The sequence below is a fragment of the Sebastes fasciatus genome, chromosome 5 (assembly GCF_043250625.1).
Source record: "Sebastes fasciatus isolate fSebFas1 chromosome 5, fSebFas1.pri, whole genome shotgun sequence".
Lineage (NCBI taxonomy): Eukaryota > Metazoa > Chordata > Actinopteri > Perciformes > Sebastidae > Sebastes > Sebastes fasciatus.
In genome coordinates, this window is record NC_133799.1 from 3,769,224 (window position 1) to 3,784,956 (window position 15,733).

The following is a 15,733-nucleotide window of genomic DNA, read 5'->3' on the forward strand; positions in this document are numbered from 1 at the left end:
AAATGAAACACATACTACAAAAGCTGTCCAGTCGACCTTTCAGCAGCATCGATTTTCAGCTCATTCATGATCGTTTTTGATCACAGGCTAAATGTTAAACGTGCTCGTCGACCTCTGTGGACCTGACACATTCCTCTGTATCGAACAGCACCGAGCAGCAGCACAGAGTAGGAAGCATCTGCCTCGTCACTCCACCCAGATGGCAGCAGAAAGTATGTAAATTGGTTCATTAACCTTACAGTGCTATAACCAGTGGGCCATGCAGAGGGCTCGTTCCATTCGGGTTTTCTTGTATTTTATTAACGCCCATTAATGGCATTGGGAAACTTTCCCTAATGGCCTGCGGTGGTTCGCTGTGGTGTTATCAAATACTGTAGTAATTATACATGACATCCATCTGATTAACAGTCCTGTGATTATTGCACCATGTCAGATGATCTTTTTTCCCCCCCGATTAAAGACAGTCATCCATTTTCTTAGCGAGAATATATTTCAGAGGAAGAAAGGAAAAAAAAAGAGGCCTTATATTTTCACAGCGCTCCCCCACCCCAGCAAGCAGGCGTGGATCTTTAACCCCAAACAATAGAATGGCACGAAGAAAGAGAAGCAGGGGGGTGAAAATGTTGAGCGTTTTCATACCCCTTTTCCCCCCCGAGTGCTTGCAGAGTGTGTGAAAAATTAGCTTTGCAGTGTGAGCTGCCAGCAGTGAGGGCTTGCACCTGGAGCAGGGAGGAGCATGCTACGGGTCAAGGGTCGCCTCGTGGGCTAAACAGGATTGGAGTTCTCCATCTTCCTATAAGAAGGCCAGACGACCCCTGCGGCTGCATCGCACAACACGGGCCTTTCACACACCCCTTCCTTCCCTTGCCTTCTCTCCTTGCTCTCTCGTTCACCTCCTTTTCTCTTTTCTCCTTTGGAAAAGGCGCAGTAATCCATAATCCACTCAACTATCAGCGGCTCAATTATCCCTCCCGTTCGCCCATTTTCTCCCCTCGGATGGAGATTCAAAAACAATTAACCTCTTCACGGCTGGGGACTTTTCTCAGGAAAGGGCACGGTGGTAATTGAATGACTCCGCCATTTACATTCCTGACCATGACTTCACTCCTTCACGCATAAATCTGGTTACCGTAAATCCTAATCGGTGGCTTTGTGATTGTCCAATGTCATTATCACGGATGTTGTATTATCACGCTATGAAGACAGTATTTCACTTCAAGTGGGATTTAAACAGGACAATTTGTTAATTTTTACATAACACCCTTCTGACCTACTTAATAGATTAACATCATTTGTACTCAAACATGTTGACAGATTTAGGAAATTATGCCTGCAGTGAACCTAAAATAATAATTATTCTTGTGTCAAACTCAGTAGACGGTGCTGTAAACTGGTACAACTGGACTATTTCACACCAAGTGTCTATAAGCTATGGCGCATCCCCCCACATCCTCAGCCTTCAATAAAATGTTGTCTTCTCCCCCTTCGTTATGGCGGGGCCTCCTATTCATCTCCAGGTAGAAAGCCTCAAAGTGTAGGAGGGAAGAACAGCTTGTTGCACCCATTGAGCTTTTTATTACTTCCCCCTTCAAAGGGTGGTGGCCGAGGAAGAGACATCCTCAATCTCCTTGATGCCATGATACACAGAAAACACACACAAACAAGTGGCAGGATTTCGGTTGGAGCTCTGTGCAAATTTTACCAACACTTGTTCTCCAAAACATCCCATCTGAGAAGATTACATGGTGGCGGGTGCAGAGCGAGCCCGTTCCAGCTGTTAGGGGATAATCTCCTAACAAACAAGTTTATCAAAAATGGACATCGTCGACAAAAACAACTCAGAGATTATTAGGCTCATTCGGCTAGAAACAGAAAAACACGACACGATTTTCATTGTCGTCAAGCAAACACGTCAAACAAAGACTTCAGCCATTTTCCATAAAGCGAGCTAGCTTCTTATCTAGCTAACCCAGCAGCAGCAGCAGCCAAATGATGTAATCCCTAACCAACACACATTGAGAAAACAAAGAAGAAGAAGGAAGAGATTCTTGAAGATGAATTTGTCTGATAAAGAAATGCACATATCGAAGCATTTTTACAAACTCCCACCTCTAATTAGTGTTTTTTATTTCCTTTTGCTCGACTTCAGAAGCCGCAGCGGCTTAAGACCCGACTCAAAGACGCCCGGCGTCAGAGTCGAGGTGCGACAGAAAGATATTATTATTTCACGTTTTATTTTTGAAGCTCAAATGATTTCGACTCACGTTCATTAATAATGCGATAATTATTTTATTGACCCTAATTCTTTTGAATTCCAAGACTCAGGGATTAGCATCATCATATTGGAAAAACTTAAAACAAGGAAAACATCAAGCTGACCAGATATAGGCCTACAATTAATGTAACGCTTCAAAAAAGGAGCCAAGTAGCACCGCACGTAAACCCCGCAGCTAATTGAACGAAATAGAAAATAACTACGAGCAACATGGCCATACCTATATTCTTGCAGACGCTCGCCAGAACTGCATAGCTGAAATCTCACTCTCTCGCACACACACACACACACACACACACACAGAAGAAGTCTTTGATGTTTCCTCATGAGTGTGTGTACTGCAGCTGTGTGAGTCACCCACACTCCATCCAAATCCATATAGGCTACACAGCGGCAGCAACAGTAGCGATAAAACTGCAAACTCTTTACCACACACACACACTCACAAACTCACAAACAACACAGCGTGTCTTGATTGTGGATGGAGAAAGAGGCCGAGGCACGGGCAGCGCCAGCCAGGCCAGCATGAGGACAAAAAAAGAGAAGAAGAAGAATGGAGTAGAAGAAGAAGAAAACCTCAAACAACTGGCTGTGCTCCAGACAGACTGGAACTTCTCTTGATCATTATGTCTAGCCTTCAGGTGTCTGGGGTCGGGCCGACTGTAGGTGGTAGTTAGGGTTGAGGGTGGAGGGAGGAGGGTGAGTGTAGATAACACAGCAGCCAGACAAAGAGGGAATAAGAGGGCTGCCTACATACCACCAGCATCAAGGAAGGGAGGGTGGGAGGCAAGGGAGGGAGCGATGAGAAGAAAAAAAGGAAGGGTTATAAAAATTTCATTAGACAATCCTTTGCCGAAGTGACTTTCTGTATCGGTTTTCTTTTTTTTGTGTCAGCTCCCCTCCCTTCTAGCTCCTCCAGAGCGCCGCCGCCGCCTCAGAGAATGGGGCAGACAGATTTTATAGGTCCTAATTAAAGCCATCTGAAGCCTTTCAAAACATCAAATGGCCCCGGTCCCCCCCCCCGCCCCCCCCGCTCTTTCCCTCTGATTGTGCAGAAATCATGGAAAATTACCCATTTTTTACTTTGGTTCCAAAATGTACCTACATTTTGCCACATCGCCCCCCGAATCCCCCCCTTCCTCCTCCCCTGACCCCACTAGCCCCTAATTTCCAATCAATAAAAGGGTTCAGTGAGTGACATGACCCCATTGAGTGTCTGTCAAATTCACTGGGATTTGACATAAATGCTTGTCTGGCAGAACAACTCATTCTGTATAATAAATAAAAAAATAAAAAAATTTAAAAAAGCAGTTCTTTAAGTGAGCCTGACCTCAGTCTAAACTTAAGGGACTTTTTTTTTTATTTAATCATATCCTGCATTGGGAATGTCACCAAATGTTATTAAAGATCCACCCTTATCCTGCCTGCTGGCGGGTTGAATTGAAGTGCAGCCCTGCTTTAGTGCGCTTCAAGTACTCCATTTTCTCTCTCTCTTGTCCCCCCTAATTGTCCTCATTGAGCCGTGTGGACCGGTTGCACAGGCTGCCTGCCTGGCTGTCTGACTGGCTGGCTGTGCTGGCTGACTGACTGAGGTCAGAGGGTTTACCGTGTGCTTTTTATCTATATTTCATGCTATGGCGCTGGAGTGCAGACAGACAGACAGCCAGCACATCCACAATGAGAAAATGCACAGAGACGCACAAAGACAGGACACAAATGAACTTAAGAGAGCACTCAAAAGCATCAAGTGAAGTCACATTATGTTTAGCGATGAAAGCATTTTTTTTAATGTTTAATTCTTAGACTTAATAAAAAAAAAAAGGACAGAAAGGACACGGCGCAAAAAGTGACACATGCATTTTTAAAACTGAAGTCGACTACAAATAAGACTATAAATAGAAACTACTACTTTCCAGAATAGGAGCAGTCAATAAGCGATTATAGAAGAGGGAAAAAAAATATCAACTTACGATTCATTTCAATAACTTCTTCTGGGCGCTATTGTCTCGACCCCTGCATGCGCCTCTCCGGGCGCTTGGAGACGGACAAAAAGTCTCTTCCTCTCCGGCTGAAGCGCGCTCACTCTCACCGGACGGAGGATGGTTCAGCTTCATCATGATGGCGATACAAGTTTTGCGTAAAAGATAAACACCTGGGTTTAATTCTGCCGAGGACAAGTCAGTCAGTCAGACGTCCGATTCCGCCGGTGTCAGGTCTTCAGTGATGCCTGCACTCGCCGGGATTGAGCGCTGAGAGGAGAGGAGAGCGCACAGAAAGGCGCGTCATGTGAGCAGGAGGAGCGGAGCGCCCATTGGCCAGAAGAGGATCAGTAGAATCAGGCTGCTCTGCGCGCTATTGGCCCACGACCTGGAGCCGAGAGGCGCCTCCTCACTTGGCTGTGCGCAAGAATGTGAGTGCGCCTCACTGTTCATAATTTTCAGCAGCCGAAGGAGGGGGTGGATGGGGGGTGGGTTGGTGTGGTGGGGGTTAGTAAGTAACAAATTGTTCTGAAGATCTGCTTTTTGTCATCTTAGAGTTACATGGAAGGCAGCAGTATAGGGTAATGCACACATTCTGGTTCTTCTCTAAAAAAAAAAAGAAGAGGAGTGATTGAAAATGTCTGGTGAGTCTACATATCAACTTTTGAGTGGCTGTCAACTTGAAGATGTGGCCACTTTAATATGAATGAGGCATCATTTTATTTTGACACTTTCAGTATTATGATGAAGACTAAAATGACAACTATAAAGACAGTACACTGGCAATCCTTAAAGGGACTGTTTGTAACTTTTTACATGTATAAATCTAAGGGGTCGGGATCCCATGCGCTCGCGTGTAGTCACTGCTCCTCTGCCTGCTTGCCTTCACTCACACACCGCGCGCGTTCTCGCTGTCTCACTCCACCTTTAGACGTGCATGCGCGCACACCACACACTGCAGAAGAGTTAGTTTAGCTCTGAGAATATCTAGTGAATGTACAGTGGACGTTTGTGCAGAAATAACTGCTGCAGCTCCTCCAGACCAACAGAGGTTTCCCGTGTCTTGTGAAGTGACGGGGCTCCGCAGCGAGAAAACGTTATCGTCTCCGACCGGGTGCCGGTGTCTCCCCTGCGAGCGCAGTCTGGAGACGACAAAGTTTCTCTGAAGCAGGAAAAGCCAACACTAGGATCAGCAGTGATTCATGGAGAGACCTTCGTCTGGTCAGCTAACATTACTGCCAAGCAGCTGAAATATAGAGTGATATTGTGGTTTTAGCTGACGTGTGTCTCCTCACTGTTTTGAGCGATGCTCGTTCATGTCTATCTAGAGCGGGCAAGCGCGAGCCCAACGCTGACTTTCATTGACTTAACGGCCACAGGTGTCGCTGTTAACAAGCAATTCTGAAAGTTACAAATAGTCCCTTTAAGATTTCAGTCCTGGTTGATTTAGAATTTCTATTTGAGTGAAATTGTGTTCAGAGTTTAGCAGTCTAGAGTCTTGTTGTTGATAAATGACCTTCAAGTTTTCAGAATTGCATAGTTCCATTTTTTTTGAGTATACAATGTAGAAAAACTGTAAACAGCATCAGGGTAATGCACACATTCTGTTTCTTCTCTAAAAAAAAAAAAGAGGAGTGATTGAAAATGTCTGGTGAGTCTACATATCAACTTTTGAGTGGCTGTCAACTTGAAGATGTGGCCACTTTAATCTAAATGACGCATCAATTTATTTTGACACTTTCAGCATTATGATGAAGACTAAAATGACAACTATAAAAGACAGCAACGGAGCAGAAACATCACAGTGGAAATACTTAAGATTTCAGTCCATTTAGAATTTCTATTTGAGTGAAATTGTGTTCAGAGTTTAGCAGTCTGGAGTCTTTGTTGATAAATGACCTTCAAGTTTGCAGAATTGCATGCATAGTTCCATGTTTTTGGAGTATACAATGTAGAAAAACTGTAAAACAGCATTTTCCCCCCCAGGGAATGTCTCCACAGACCCATTTCATAATACTGCAAATATATAAATATTGCATTACTTTCATCAGTGGGCCATATAGGTTCAATCACCATTGTGTTATCTCTTTGAGGGATAGACAATACTCCTCCTTCAGATGATAATACTATCTTGTTAGTCAGTTGACCTTCATCCCTTATGTAGTTCATATAGGACTTTTATAGTGGTTTGATACTGCACTAACATTTTCTAGTGTTTTACATGTGTTATAAATGTATCTGAATGTGATGTAACTGATGTACAACTGCGATGACACACACGATTACAAGAACAGAACTAAATCATGTAATTTGTGGCTCGTATACTTTAATTTGTTGCATCGTCTTCCTGGATAATTTGCTGGATAATGGCCCAGATGGAGGTGGATGAGGAACTGTATTATTAACAAAGCAATCATAAACGCAAGGAACAGGATCATGTCATTTCTACAAGCTGATGATAAAAAAAAATTTAAAAAAGAAGTGGAAATACAAAAAAAAAAAAAAAAAAATCTTCACATTCACCTTCGATTTCTGAAATGCTGTGACTTCATGTTGTCCTGGTGCTTTAGTGGAACTAAACCAACCTCTACAATCAATTTTTGATCATAACAAGTTCCCAAGCTAGTTCATTATTCATAAGATGGGGAACTAATTGAAAGGAAGGTGCTGTGGTGGGAGGTTTCAGTGAGAAGATCCCTTGACGTTCTCTTTTACATGTATAGGAACAAAGGGAGCATGATATGTTTTAGATATTTATGCTGTTCTCTTTTATTTCCATATTGATTTTCTACACAGTTGGACTTCACAGAGGGCAGCAGCACATAAAAGAACATCCTTTCTGGTTCTCTGGAGTGTGGAGGCAGAGGAACTCAAGGTTCTGTATGGGTGGGAAATAGAGCGCATGTAATCTGGAGCGCGCATCTTCCCCTGCTCAGGCTGCGGCATTAAATCAATATTCCGCAAAGCTTTCTCTTGTTTTCACATTCACTTGACTGCTGCCGTGATGCGCCGCGAGGGTCGAGCAGCCGCTCCCTGATTTTTGTGGCACTTGGCCCCCCTCCCTCTTCCTCCTCCTTCTCCTCCTCCTCCTCCTTCACTTCACTTCACTTCACTTCACGGCAGACACCCTCATTTGGATGGCTCCAAGGCGATGCGCCCATTCCATTTGTCTCGTGCGTTAACGGGAGGCGGCAGGAATAAGGCGACGCGTTATCTCGACACAAAACATTATCTCCGCCTCGCTCCTCCAACACCGTGAAACAATGATTATTAACTGCTTGAGGAGCATGTTCAGGGGTTTTCGAGGCTTGTCGCCACACTTAAGGAACATGAAATGTATTTCACAACACACCCCCTGAACTAGATTTTTGAATTTTTTCAACTCAAGATAATGCTTCCCCTTCTCTTGCGAGTATACTTTCAGTATTGGCTGTCGCCCCCGGGGGAGTATGGCTAACGGCATTATGACTGGACGTGTGACAGTAGCATTTTTACCAGAAACCAGCCTAGCACTTCCTATTCAAGATTTAAAAGCCTGTCGTGCTGCATCACTCCGGTGTAAGATACCGGTTGTGCATTCAAACACACACACGCGTTCACTCACACCCCATCGTTATGAAAGCAAAATCCTGCCTCTGCAAAATGGGTCATACACACTGCAGTCACTTTATCTCAGCAAATGTATTGTGCGTATGTGTGTATGTGTGTGTGTGTGTGTGTGAGTGGTAGACATGCGCATGTGTGATTATACATCAAAGGCAAGAGTCCAATATTAGAGCATGGGTGTCTTCGTTGAAACAGGACTTGAGCGAGTCAAGCCGTTCTGTGTTTTCGGGGGGTTGCAAGCCTGTATGATACAGTTAGCCCAAATGTCAGTCTCTCTTTAATGCCTATTAACAGCCAAGAGGAAGGTGCTCTCGCTCCGAAGTAAACTCCAGCAACGTCATTTTCTTTCGACCGCAGTGCCCTGTGAGCCTTATACGTCAGCGATTTCAAGCTGAACACACTCGGGATTTGCTCCGAACACAGAAAAACCATTCACCCCTTGGTTCGTGCACGAAGATACACAGACAGGCTAATAGGTAGACACACACTTGCATTTATCCACTGTGGAGTGAATTTGAGCGGTGGGGTTCAAAGCCGTGCCAGTCAAAAAAAAAAAGGGGGAAGACAGCTCTGTGCCGCTGTCTTATAGACCCATCACTGTGCCAGCTAATCTGCGGCGCGTTTCCAGCCCTATATTTAGACCAATGTTTTGTGAACACTTAGCATAATTCGCTGAGACGAAAGGAGCTTTTCGAAGCTGTTAACCTCGTCTCTTTAAAATTCATTTTGGAGTTTTTCAGCTGCGCATTCCAAAAAACACCTGTTCTCGCCTTTGTCGTCGCCGTGAAATGCTCTCCGTTTCAATGGGGAAATAGTTTGTTATGAATGGAAATGATGGTGCAGCGTGACGCTGTGGATGCAAGGTGGTTGATTCTCGCAGCCACTCACGAGACAATTGTTTCTTTATGTGCAATCAGTTCAAAAAGTTGCATGAATTTAGGTTTAAAAAATGCCCTCACTGTCTCACACAGCATCATCCAATTCATCTTATCGTCTTCATTATGCTCATCTCCATCGTCACATGATGTAACACATTCCACTGATCATGGCCAGATGAATTTAAAGGAGGAAATAACACTACACCTGGTAATCATTTACCATTTATTATTACCCGGGGAGTACAGCCGGTTTAAGCCCATGTGTCAATGTGTGTGTGTGTGCTCGCAACATTTGTGTATGTGAGCACCAAATGCTCTGATCTGGTCAAGGTGGGCCAGAGGGAGTCGGTCACACGAAAAGCCTTTACCTCCATTTGCTGTGTGGCCCGCACAAACACACACATTTACACACAAACACACAGGCAAAGACGGACTGTCTGGTTCAAAAAGCTCGTCCCTTAAGCATTAAACGCTATACGCTTTGGCCACGGAAGCACGCCACACTGGGGGCCTGCATGGCATCTGCCTCCCAGCTCCCGGAGCCAAGGCATGGGGCCGAGGGAGGGGCCTGGGGCCGAGATAAGCTCTTCCTCCCCTGGTCACCGCTACGCCGTGGGGACCGGACAGGCCTGGAGCCTCAGCTGAGTACCGCTGATAATATCCACATGAGTGTATACGTGTGTGTGTGTGTGTGTGTGTGTGTGTGTGTGTGTGTGTGTTGAGAAGGTTTAGGGGATGTGATTGTGTGGGTGTGGGTGTGCGTGGGGGGGTGAGCATGCAGGGATGCACACACTTTGTACGTTTGCCCGAATAGTCAAATATCACAACTAAGACAAAAATGCCTGTCCCCGAAGTATTTAAAGTTGTGCACTTTGTTGCCAAATGTTCACAGAAGTGTGTACAGATATGTTTGCTCATGAGAAATGCTCTCAGGAATCATAAATGGTACATCGGAAGAACAAAACTTACACAGGCAATGCACTTAAAAAAATGTCTGTGCGCAAAACTAATTGAATCTCGAAACTGAACTCTGACATCTTGATTTCTTTCTTGAAATTATTTTCCAAAGTAAAACGCAGTTTAAATTGAGTGACATTATGCTAATAATGAACTCATCTTCCTCATTTCAAAGGTGACATTCTCACAAAAACCTGCACAGGAAACAAATTAAATTATCCAATTTGCAGACTGTCGTACTTCCTTTAAGTAAAATAAAATTTGAAGACAACAAAGTATGAAAGCCCTGTTAGGCAGGGAGAGACAAAGCATGTAATACATAGCTACAGTACATTACACTCACTGCATTTGACAATGACATGTAGCAATGCTGCTCTCACAATGGTGCTCTTTTTCACTCTTTGTATTTTGTTCCGTACCCTCATTTGCGGTGTAAGATTAATTGCCGTGCTGCTAACAGCAAATCAATCTGTTCTTGTTCACTCGCTCTAATTCATTGTTTATTTAACATGAGTGTAATCTAGTCCTTTGTCCAATGACAGAAAATGGTCCCTCTTTGTTCAGCGGCACTGACCTTATCATTTTAACTTGTCACATTGGAATACTCATTTACTCATCGTGTTAAGAGTCGCCTCACGTAACGAGTCAGTGAGGCAAATTAAATTAATTTGGGGCTACTTTTAATCGTGTTGATGTTTCAAATAACAGCGTATGACAAAAAGGTCTGGATGATGATAGAAGCACTAATTGGTAAAAAGATGTTTTTGAGATGGAGGGGGATAATTCTTTATATTAAAATATAATAATATGATATTGCACAAGATGAGGACAGGGAGGTGGTCTTATATAATATTTGACAGTCTCTTTAACCATCAAATGAGCAGTATTTCTTATATGTGTTATGTGTTAGAACCAGCTAATCATTATTACATTGATGCATCAAGTAAGTCATTGCTCGGGAGGTCAGCAGCTCCTACATTGCATTTTCCATTTTGCTTCATTGCTCAGGTTTAGTGGGAATGTTTGGGATTCTTTTCCATCACAAAACAGGAAGAGGCCACTTTTATTTCTTTGCAAAAAAGAGCTGAACTTTTGCGTTTTGGAGCCATTGAAAAAGTCACTGACAGCATATTTGTCCTCTTAGTGAAGCCAAAGAGACAAACATTGACTGACTGGGGGAAGCTCTTTTCTCTTTGTGGTAGGAAGCAACAGAGTTTATGGGAGGTGTGGTTTTGTTTTTTTGACAAACACCACTTACAAAAATACCAGTGTTGTGAGAAATACAGATATGTTAAGTTAGTTTTGTGGCCGGCTATTAAGCCTTACACCATAAGTGTGTTATTCTCTATAAGGTTTATGTCTCAGCAACTGATTACATGTAGTCATTCTCTGGTGTCCAGTCCGGAGGTCCAATTTGTTTAAAGTGGACTGATTATGTTTTTGTGCTTCTTCCCTTTCCTTTAGTGTGTTATATAGTTTTTTTGTGCATGTAAAAGGTCTGCAAAGTCACAAAGCCCAAAGTCCACGCCAAAGGGAGTTACTCTCCCCCACAGAAACACTGCTCCTGAACTGCCTGAAATGCCTTGCTTGAAGTCTCGCCTTTTCTTCCGTAACGTGGTGATGTCACCAAGTAACATATTCGCATAATACTCGGCTAGTTTGGTACTCCCTAAAACAAAGATAGTTAGAGCGGAGCTGGAGAGGAGTCCGAAGAGTTTGGTTTGGTTTACCAATCACAACAGAGTGGGGCCAGCTGACCAATCAGAGCAGACTGGGCTTTTTCGGGTGGGGGTAAAACAGAGCCTTTGCAGACAGAGGGTGAAAAGAGGTGCTGCAGCACAGCCGGTATGAGAAAAGTGGCTTTTGAACATCAAACCATGTAAACATGTTCTAGTAGAAACCCAAAATACAAGTACGCACGTGAAAATAAGCCGAATAGGTCCTCTTTAATTACAACATCCTGGGTTTGAATCCATCCATTCATGTCATCCCATATGTTGCTAACCATTGACAACCAAGGCAAAAAATGAAAAGAAGGCCCTTTGTTTTGCTCAGACAGTTGCTTTCATGAGACATACAGATCTAACCGCTGTAGAAGAGCCACTTTTTACTACTGTGGATGCTTGCCGCTGCATTGCGTTTCATCCTCAGAAGAATTGCTTTGAGGGGAAAAAAACAAAGTTTTACTCACTTTCTGTTTGTGGAAAGCTAACTGCCTTGTTAAGTCGGTGTACTCTACTGTACTGTGCGCTTCTACTGCATCAGTCAAGTTCTAATAATTAGCTGCAATAAGATGAAGGATGAAGGGAGACTTTTCTTAGGGTTTGACAAAAGGGTGCTAGGTTTTAACTCCAGGCAGTCGTGGCTGTGCTGCAGCCTGGTTGGGAGACTTGCCATATTAAATGAAGAATAGCGAACATGGTGTAACATACCGTAGCTTGTCGTGTGTGTAACCCTCGGAGTTAAAGCATGTGTTTTGACAGGGGGAGAGCGAGAGAGAGAGAGAGAGAGAGAGAGAGAGAGAGAGAGATAGACATAGAGAGAAATATCCAGAGATCCAGGTCAGCTGTGAGGCCTCAGCTGGAGTGGAGGGCTACACCTGTCAGCGCCCGGGGGCCTCTCTCTCTCTCTCTCTCTCTCTCTCTCTCTCTCTTTCCCTATGTCATCTTTCTGTCTCTCTCTTTTTGTCCAGCTGGACGTGCAGGAGCCTCTCAACCCCCCACCCAACCTCCACCTCCCGGATCCAGGCCAGTTCAGCCCAGCCATGCGTGGCCATCTCTGGGAATTCATTCCGGATGCTTCCTGTTCATTGCATCCACTCCTCTTTCTCTCTCTCTCTCTATCTGTCACTCCACCCCCACAACCCCCCATCTACATGTCTTCCTCTTAACTATCTGTCCCATAAAGCATCTCTATTTTCTCACGCACATGTTGAAACTGTCTCCCTTTTCTCTCATTTTTTATACAGATTAATATCTAAATTATGCCCCTTGGTCTGGAAATTAGCAATCCCAACTAAATTCCAATTCAAGTCCACATTTAAGCACATTATTCAATTCAGGCTCAGAAAAATGTGCCCAAACTTTCCACCCCGATCTTACCAAATTCTGATTTGGGACACTTTCACAAGCCAGCATTTAGTCTGCTTTAATCAAACTCTGGTGCGGTTTGTTTAGTCTGATGTTTGCATGACATCTGGGCCGAAGAGAACACGCAGAATATGCTAAAAGTCCACACAAAAAAGACGATTATAAAGTAATTTGAGATAAACTGGAGGAGAAGGAATTCATGCAGAGTAGATCAGTGCCGAGTCAAAGAGAAAAAAACTTTGACAGCAATATTTCAAAGTCTGCGATTCCCTGCAAAGAAGTAGCAGCTCTCGAGACGAAAAAGATAAATCTGCTCCTCCGTACACGCCCCTCAGCAAATAAGTGTTTTTACTTGGTCCACTTTCATTTGTGCACTGTGAAACCGAACCAGACGAGAAAACAAACCAAGTATAAATTTCACTCTGATTCGGACTAGTCAAACGGACTATGGTTTGTGAAAGCGCCCTTAAATGCCTAAAGTGTAAACACATGGTATCCAATTTTTGGAGATCACATGTGGTATTACTGTAAACTCCCATAAAAGTCTTACTGCCAATGTCTGACCTGAATTGAAACACCTAGTGGTGTTACATCCCACATACCATAGGCAAAGTCTCACTTCTCTCCTGTCACTGTCTGGCAGCTTACTTTGTTCGGAAAGACGATGGCATGAATATTCAAAGTTTTCCTTTTCATTCTAAAGTTTTAGTGGGAACACTGGGGAGTGCAGAACACATTCCCACCGCACCTGACTCCTGCTGTGCATCCAGAGCCTCCTTTCAACGCAGACAGCTGGAAACATTAAACCGCTACAACAGGCAACCTCTTTATTCCGATATTGTGTCTTTAGCCTATTTTCCCAAATACTGCCTGTGCTGTAAAATTATAACACTATAGAATTGCTGCAGTGTTGACTATGCTTGATGTGTCAGCTGGGCAGGATAATTTATCCCATTCATATATTGGCTACATATTCTACTAATTATAACAATACATTTAGATCACTGACACCATCTGAGCATGAAAAGCTGTCACATGCAAGCCTTTTCTGATGTCAAGGTGTTGAACAACAGCAAACAAAACATTATTTGAAAGGGCTAAATATTAGTGACTATATGTTGCTATATCATTAATATCTGTGCATAACTCAGTTTGTATATCTGCACCAGCCACATACTAGTTGTGTCTTGAACACACGATAGACAAAATATCTAATCTGTGCAAAAGAAGCAAGACTGGGGTCATAGGTCATATTTGATTCCTCTCAATAGTGCCTCCAATGTCACCAGCCATACCACCAGACAAGGCACCCTTCAGCGGCGGTATGTGACGCACCGGGCTATCCATTAACTACAATGTAAAATCATCCCCGGCAACAGTAAACGCTCAGAGAAAGAGCTGTGGTGACGTAGTTTAAAGAGCGAAAGAGACACACCGGGTGGGAGGTGCGGTGGATGGGTCCAACAAACATAAAGCTTTCATCCAGGAGCCCGCTGTTCGTGTCCCATGCATTACGTTTCACTTTCACTTTACAATCAGCTGTTCCTTTGTGTCCCGCGTTTACAACGTCAAGTCACATTTTCACTTTACAAACGTAGTCATTTTAAGCCCAGAGTTTTTTCCTAAACCTAACTAAGTGGTGTAGTAGTAGGGTTTTTGTTTAATTCACAACGTTAAGCACGTGTTTACTGCGACCGGAAAGTGACGCCGAGGTGTCTGAGAAAGCGTCGGCATGTGACGAGTTGGGATGAGAACGTGCTGCGTATTCAGTCTTTCCTGATATAGAGAGGAAGCGTTGGGATTACATCACTTCTGTGTGCCACATGATTTGCCATTCCATTCAAGTCATCACAGACTCCGTTAAGTCCCGCTATAAAAAGAAATGCAAAAATGAGTGTGTTCTCTCTCCCTCCGTGTCACCACAACATCTCTTTTTTATTTCTTTTTATTTATAGCTCCACCTGCAATTTGCTTTCTCATAATGAAAAAAAAAAAAAGATATTGGGCACACAGGATAAAAGACAGATAACAGTAATGGCTTTGGTTGACCGTGATAGCAGTCAACTGTCAACCTGCAATAAACTGTGCAGTGTAAAAACGTGAACATGGTTTAATGCTCTATAGCTTGTTCTGTGTTACAATTGATTTTTGGATAAATGGCTTGCCAATGAGTCGTACTGGCATTAAAAATAAAACAGCGGAGGCAGCTGCTGTCAGCCTCTCGTAAACTATAACATTGGTATTTTTCTGTTGGATACCTGAAAGGTGTCCTGGCTGGTTTATGCCTCGTACAAGCTTGTAAAAATCTGCCATTTAACCTCCCTGAATCTCTATTTTGTCCTGCAGCAAGATGGAGCTGAGGGTTGAATAACAGTGAGCTTATTCTCCTGCTGCACTCACACCACATCCTATCCTACATGCCTGCTGCTGAATTATTCAACTGTTTGTACCTGTGAGGCAAGCAGGCCCTGTTAAGGGCTGCCCCGGTATGATCTATAATTAAATATAATGCAACATGAAAGTGCATAAGACATGAGACGAGGGTTTGGACAAGTCACTCAGACTTCCTCCTAGTTATCCATTTTGTGTCGGTTCATATGCTGACTGCAGCTGTTTTTATTTTTGAGTATTTATTTTACAAGCTGTTTCAGCCTTGTGCACACTGTGATGTTTTTATTTCCCCTCCTTTGCTTGGCTACTCTCGGACTCGGTGGTCTTGAATGTTTGCTATCAGCAGTTGACATTTGGAGGGCAATAAGATCATGTCATGTTTGATTATGCTATTATTGTCTCGATGTTCTCTAAGTACACAGTATTAGACTCAATAGGGCTCCTGTGTCTTACAGTATGTTTGCTTTGTTCCCCCCTCGCAGCTCCATCATAAAGCCTTTCAAAGCTCACACTCCCAAATAATCCTGCTGTGCATTTACAAATATGACCATAACAAAC

General features: G+C 43.5%; 1 long non-coding RNA gene across 1 annotated transcript in view; it reads right to left on the minus strand.

Annotated features, from left to right (window-relative positions):
* The window catches only part of LOC141767363 (uncharacterized), a 32,743-nt gene extending 28,105 nt beyond the window's left edge, over nt 1–4,638 (minus strand). The window contains exon 1 of the long non-coding RNA XR_012593829.1: nt 4,246–4,638. This is a non-coding gene — a long non-coding RNA (uncharacterized LOC141767363). The remainder of the gene's footprint in view (nt 1–4,245) is intronic.
* Between the last annotated feature and the right edge of the window lie 11,095 nt (nt 4,639–15,733).